Here is a 7,341-nt window from a genome sequence, read left to right on the forward strand (position 1 = left end):
AACAGGAGCTCGCGAATGTTTGTTTTAAAATTTTATGAAGTGTTTTTCCAAACAGGCTCCAGTGGCGCCGCTTCTGTAAATCTTTTCATTTTAAAACAGTGACAGTTTCTGGTGTCAGATCCAATGACCACTTCATCCTTGCTCTGCAATCTAACTTAGCACTATTCCATCAGCCACAAATAAAAATGTCTGTTTCAAAGCCTGAACAACAAAGCCTCACAGAGTCTACTTCATCTTCTATATTCAGTTTAAGCAGTGTATGATTTAGAGGGGTGTGATAACCCCCATGATCTGCATAGAGAACCATTAACTGATCTTCCAGTTGGACTTATTAAATTGCGAGCTCCCTGAGGACTGGTAATTAGTTCACCGGGTGGAACTCGTATACCGAGCCCCATGTAAAGCAAGACCCTGAGAGGGTCCATTAACTCCTTTAGTCCTGGTTGGGACCAGTTGTATTCAACACAGGCTTGTGGTTATTGTTTATTTTCATTTGTGCAATAAAAGCACTGTTTCTTCACAGCAAAATCCTGGAGTTATTATAAGGGGAAAGCTTAATAGTTGGTTTAGACTTTTTCTTCAGGTTAAGACATGACACAAAATTAATCTGATTTTTCAGAAACAAGCACTCATTTTCCTTCAAGTGGCATGTCTATTCTTTTTCAAAGTCTCTTTTCCACAAAGGTAAGAAGGGCTGGAGGAGGTTAGTTTTGAGGATGAAGTTACACATCCAGCATACATTGTGAGACCATTTGTTAAAACCCATTTATAATCACGATTTGACATCAGGGAGCTAGCATTTATATCTCCATGAAGGTGTAAGTGTTGGAGGGATTGGCAACAAACTGCCTCAGAATTAAGGCAACATGGCAGCTGTCGGTTTAGGGGTTATGCATAGACAAAATTCATTCTTCGTCTGCATTGAAAGGTTGTTTAAACAAGCTCACATAAACCCATTTCACTGCTTAATAAAAGTAACTGCAAACTCCATATAAATCTGCTGTTGATGCCAATTTTTGTTTGAAATACCTTAAGAGTGATAGTTCTAATCCTTACTCAAAGTAAAATTGTAGCCCTCACAAACTTATACCTTCCCTCTTAACATGGAGGGTTGACATAGCCACATGCATGCTCCAGTGGTGCCGTGCATCATTGGGAATTCTATTATCCTGTCAAAACCAAATGCCCTCTCGTCCTCCTTCACCCTGCCAAGAAAGACAAAATAAACCTGGTATTGACAGCTTCCATCAACTCCCAAATGCTCCAATGGAGGGTCTGTTGGGGGATGTTGCCTACTAACACTTACATGGAAACACAGAAAGGAATAGACTATTTGGCCCTTTGAACCTGCTCCGCCATTCATTTGATAATGGCTGTTCATCAAATTCAATATCCTGATCCCTCCTCCCCCCACCCACCCCCCCCCCCCCCCTCCCCCTCAGCCCCATATCCCTTGATCCTTTTAATCCCAGGAGCAATATCTAATTTCTTCTTGAAATCACACAATGTTTTGGCCTCAATTACTTTCTGTGGTGGTGAATTTCACACATTCACCACTCCCTGAGTGAAGAAATTTCTCCTCACCTCAGTCCTAACAGGTTTACCCCTTGTCCTCAAGCTATGACCCCCCCCCTTAGTTCTGGATTCCCCCCCACCATCGGGAACATACTCCCTGCAGGAAAGATCCAGACTCAGAAGAATTCAATGCCACTGTGACCTCTACAGCCATTGGCAGTGCTGTCGACATTCAGACATGCTCTCCTGGTTTAGTTGAAGGAGGAGACACAGAGCTGCAGCCAGAGTTGAACTAGAGTTGCTTCAGGCGGTGCTTCTGGGTAAAATGGAGATAGAAGTGTTCCTTAAGAGCTGTGTGTGACCTTGTCCCTCTTCCTGATTATGTTGCAGGCTAGAGAGTGTTGCCACCAAGAGTACCCCATACCAGGTGAAAAGTTAGATCAGTAAATTGCTGTCCTCTGTGTGTGCGATAGTTCATAACAACAGCTGCAAACACAATCCACTTCTCTATTTCCACATTTCTACTAATTTTGTCTGAGCATAGGTAGGTCAAAAGTACCTCCCTGAAAATTGGTAAAAAGCACCTGCTTCTGCTCTGTCACCATAGTTGTGTTAGAACAGGTTATTAGAAGGCAAATGGAAGTTTGTCCTTCATTGCTAGAGGGATGGAGTTTAAAAACAGCGAGGTTATGTTGCAGCTGTAAAAGGTGCTGGTGAGCCCACTCCTGGAGTGCTGTTTACTTGAGAAAGGCTATACTGGCACTGGAGGGGGTGCAGAGGAGATTCACTAGATTGTTTCCGGAGTTGAGAGGGTTGGCTTTTGAGGAGAGATGGAGTAGACTGAGACTATACTCATTGGAATTCAGAGGAATAAGGAGGGATCTTATAGAAACATATAAGATTATGAAGGAAATAGATAAGATAGAAGCAGGGAATTTGTTTCCACTGGCGGGTGAAACTAGAACTAGGGTGTCATAGCCTCAAAATAAGGGGGAGCAGATTTAGGACTGAGTTGAGGAGGAACTTCTTCACGCAAAGAGTTGTGAGTCTGTGAAATTCCCTGCCTAGTGAAGCAATTGAAGCTACCTCGTTGAATGTTTTAAGGCAAGGGTGGATAAATTTTTGAACAGTAAAGGAATTAAGGATTATGGTGAGCTGGTGGCTAAGTGGAGCTGATCAGCAATGATCTTATTGAATGGCAGAGCAGGCTCGAGCAGCCAGTTGGCCTACTCCTGCTCCTAGTTCTTATGTTCTTTTGTTCTTATTGCTAGAATATAAATTTTAGCTGCTGTGCTACAGACGTCATTCCTGCGACAATTTAGAATAGTCTGCTAGAAAAAAAATAAACTGAAATTGTGATTTAGCTGAAGCACAGTATCTTTCAACGTGTATTTATCCTCTTAGTTTGAAAAATCAAGCTGAAACATCTGCTGCAGATGGTTTAATTGGTGGCGTCGGACACCAGTGCTTCACCGATTAAATTGTGCGCTAATTGATTTAGAGAAATAATTAACGAGTCATTAGACCAGACTGGCTTGCTTCTTTAAGTAATGGCAGGCTAATTTGTGGAGCCAAATGTTTAGTTATGAAGCTGGCGCAAGGCAGAGTAGGTAACGCAGAAATCTGTCATCCAACCTGTGAAGGGCTTGATCAGTTGAGACACAATCTATTTGATTTTGACAATAAAGCATTTCTGTTTGGTTTGATAAGGGAGGAAGTGTAAACAAGGTGGGATTGATCCTTTACAGTCAGTGGCTCTCCTGTCAGAACCCATGCTGTTCCAAAAATAAGACTCATTTGTTGCTGGGGCAAAATAATCTCTCTCTGTTTAGAGTGGCACAGTGGTTAGCACTGCTGCCCCACAGTGCCAGGGACCCGAGTTCAATTCAGCCTTGGGTCACTGTCTGCGTGGAGTTTGCACATTCTCCCTATGTCTATGTGGGTTTCCTCCGGGTGATCCAGTTTCCTCCCAAAGTAGGTGCATTAGCCATGCTAAATTCTCCCTCAGTGTACCCGAACTGGTGCCGGAGTGTGGCAGCTCGGGGATTTTCACAGTGACTTATTGCAGTGTTAATAGAAGCCTCCGTGTGACTAATAAGCTTACTTTAATAAAAGATCTTTTTAAATTCCAATTTTCAATTTAACCTTACATTATCTGAATGAGCACTGAAGCCGTTTGGAACAATGAGTACAAAATATCATTGTAACTCTAACTGATATAATGTGCAACCTAAATTTTGACAAATTGCATGGTACCATTACGGCAAGATTTCAAACCAATATAACCACGACTGATGCAAATTTATCTTTTGAGATTTTACTTCTACAGTAAGAAAATCAAACATTTACATAGTGCCACTCAGGACATCCCAAAGCCGTTTGCATTTATGTAGCACCATTCATAACACCCCAAAGCATTTTACACTTAATGAAATACTTTTGAAGTGTAGTCACTGTTGTAATGTAAAAAATAAGGCAGCCAATTTACACACAGTAAACTCTTACAAACAGCAATCACCAGAGAAACAGTTTTCACTTGTTGGTGTCTGAGGAATAAATATTGGCGTGGACACCAAGGATAACTTCCTCACTCTTCTCCCATAGTTCCATGGAATCTGTAATGTCCACTTGTAGAATGGATGGGGTTTACCATCTCATCCAACAGATAGCAACCCCCAAGATACTGCACCATGTTGTGCTAAGATAAGCATATACCTCCAAGCAAACACATATTAAACTATAATCAATCACTGTACCTCAACAGGATATGATGTATTAGTCCCATGACTTATTTGTCAGTCTATGAGCAGCAGTGATAGAAGTTTTGTACTTATCTCCCTGTGAGCTGCATAGAGTCTTCAATTAAAAAAAAACCATTATTGTTTCACCAATCCTTGTGTATGATTGATTTGGTTGCATTGAATAACCAATGAATGTAACATGGGTAGCATGGTCTGTAAAGATCTGATTGCAAAAAAAAGCCTCAAAACCTTCACATCCTGTGTATGATGTATGGAAGTGAGACGACCATTAAGCCTCACTGTGTTTGAGGATTCTGCAGCTTAGTAAGGATTCTACGTACTGTAGCTTCATTTTGGGATCACATCCAGAATGTGGGCTCTCACCAACAGGCATCAAGTCCTGGGACGATTGTTTAAATCTTGGAGTTCCATTTGCTCCTTTAGCCTGTTTAGATTCTCATTTTTGAAGTTACATGCAACCTACTTGCCAAAAAGTAATACCTCCCATGAATCCCATTTTCTACGTTATATGTAACTTCCTTATTTTGTTTGCTAAAAGTAATGCCTCAGAGTTGTCTTTTGTTCGATGTATCACCTATTTCTACACTCCCCTACCACAGGAAACATTCTCCCAAAATCTGCCCTTAAGAACTGATGTGGGTAAAATTGGGTACTGTAGCGCGCATACATTCAGTTGTGTGGGTACTGTTTTGGTACCAAAATGGGTTGTAGGCCACATCTGCACCTATCCAATAGGCCCTCGGCTGCATGTTATTTTGGTAAGGGTATTAGAGTCGGGGATTGGTGTGTTTGCCAGAAGTATGCAGAATTGGAAAACAGAATCCTGACTGCACAGAAGGAGGCCATTTGGCCCATCAAGTTTGTACCAACCACATCCCACCCAGGCCCTTTACCCACAACTCCACATATTTACCCTACTAATTCCCTTGACAATTTAGCATAGCCAATCAACGTAACATAGCATAGCATAGCCAATCAACATAATCACATCTTTGGACTTCGGGAGGAAACCAGATCACCTGGAAGAAACCCACACTGACACTGGGAGAATGTGTAAACTCCACACAGACAGTGACCCCAAGCCAGAATTGAACCTGGAACCGTGAAGCAACAGTGCTAACCAATATGCCACTGGTCACCGTGTAAAGCCATTTTGATGTAAGTGTTGCCATTGTTGACCTGAATGCTCAACTTTTTCTTCAGATGGTGATGGCTAACACGAGGGGACATAGCTTTAAATTGACGGTGATAATTATAGGACGGATGTCAGAGGTAGGTTCTTTACTCAGTGGATAGTAAGGATGTGGAATGCCCTGGCTGCAGCAGTAGTGGACTCGCCAACTTTAAGGGCATTCAAATGGTCATTGGATAGGCATATGGATAATACTGGAATAGTTTAGGTTAGAGGATCATTAGGTTGGTTCCAATGGTCGGCGCAACATCGAGGGCCAAAGGGCCTGTACTGCGCTGTAATGTTCTATGTTTTTGGCCCATCGAGTCTGCACCGAACACAGTCTATGGCCCAACTTAACCTTCCCCCTTGTCTGCCTTTTAAAATACAGAACATGGGTCTTTTAGCAGGAAATACTTCCATCACTGATATTTAAATGGATTATTAACAACTTGTAGGTCAGTTGCTGCATATTTTCTATTGGTTCTGTTGGCAGAAGCGTTTGGATTTGGATAAGGAATTGGTTACAGTTGAAGCCTGCGGGAAGGGATGCTGCACATGAGGAAGGCATTGGGTTGCTGCTGCAAAATCTTTGCACATCACTGCCTCTCAGTCATTTGTGCCCATGGTTACAATCTGCTGCAGATTGGGAAGATGATGGCAGTAAAGACTTAGGCAAACTGTTCCCAGAGGGAAGAGGAGGAGGGAGAGAAAGGCTCTCAACAGGACGCCTAATCTAACTTGTGTCTTCTGGGAGCACTTCTTTCACTTCCATCTCCACACAGGGGGAGTGTGTGCTTTATTTGCATTTTATGAAGGAAGTGTTCATGGAATCTGCCATTTCTTGCAACCAGCCCACCAATCTCTGAGTAAGGCAAGGATAACACTGCTACAGAGATTTGTGAGCAGTAATCTCCCCCTCCTTCCACTGCCGCTCCCCCCTCACCTGTCAGGACTCAACCCACTGCCCAACCCCAAGAATGATTGATCCGGGTCCTACACAGTCTCTCCGGTGCCCCCATCTCCATTGGACTCACTGGTGAGTAGTGACAACCTGCGCGCTCACCTCCAATATCCCCTTCAGAGATGAGGCGGCCAGGTTCATGGAGCTGTATTAAACTGTGCCAGTGTGATTGAGGATAAGTAAACCTTTTATGATTGAGGTGAGGAGAAATTCCTTCACCCAGAGAGTGGTGAATGTGTGGAATTCACTACCACAGAAAGTAGTTGAGGCCAAAAACATGGTGTGGTTTCAAGAAGAAATTAGATATAGCTCTTGGGGATAAAGAGTTCAAGGGATATGGGGGTAAGGGGGATCAGGATTTTTTTTTTCCAAAAATATACTTTATTCATAAAAATCTCAAGTAATCCATTGCAAATGTACAGGGCTTCGAATAGCAAAGCAATGTGGAATCAAAACATTTTTACAGATCTGTCCAAATTACAGTGTCTACATTTCAATACTTAAAAAACTATATCCATGTCTCAAATATTTACATATTTGTACTAATTACAAGAATTACATTTCAGTTCTTAAAAATATATACATGCCTCAATAGATTTCTGTGTGCCGTTATTGCTCAGATTGGCACACAGTTACGCAGGTCGAGGGTATTCTGCAGTTCCTGGGCCCTCGGTCTGCCTCCGTTAAAAGGCCTTACAGTGTGGCCTTTCCCCATTGTGCCTTTGCGGCGGCTGCCCCAAGCTTCAGCCCGTCCCTCAGTATGTAGTCCTGGACCTTGGAATGTGCCAGTCTGCAACACTCGGTCGAGGACAGTTCTTTCAGCTGGAAGATCAGCAAGTTTCGGGCGGACCAAAGTGCTTCCTTCACCGAGTTGATGACCTTCCATCAGCAGTTGATATTTGTCTCGGTGTGCGTCCCCGGAAACAGCC

The sequence above is a fragment of the Carcharhinus amblyrhynchos genome, chromosome 4 (assembly GCF_965287045.1).
Source record: "Carcharhinus amblyrhynchos chromosome 4, sCarAmb.v2.hapA, whole genome shotgun sequence".
NCBI classification, from domain to species: domain Eukaryota; kingdom Metazoa; phylum Chordata; class Chondrichthyes; order Carcharhiniformes; family Carcharhinidae; genus Carcharhinus; species Carcharhinus amblyrhynchos.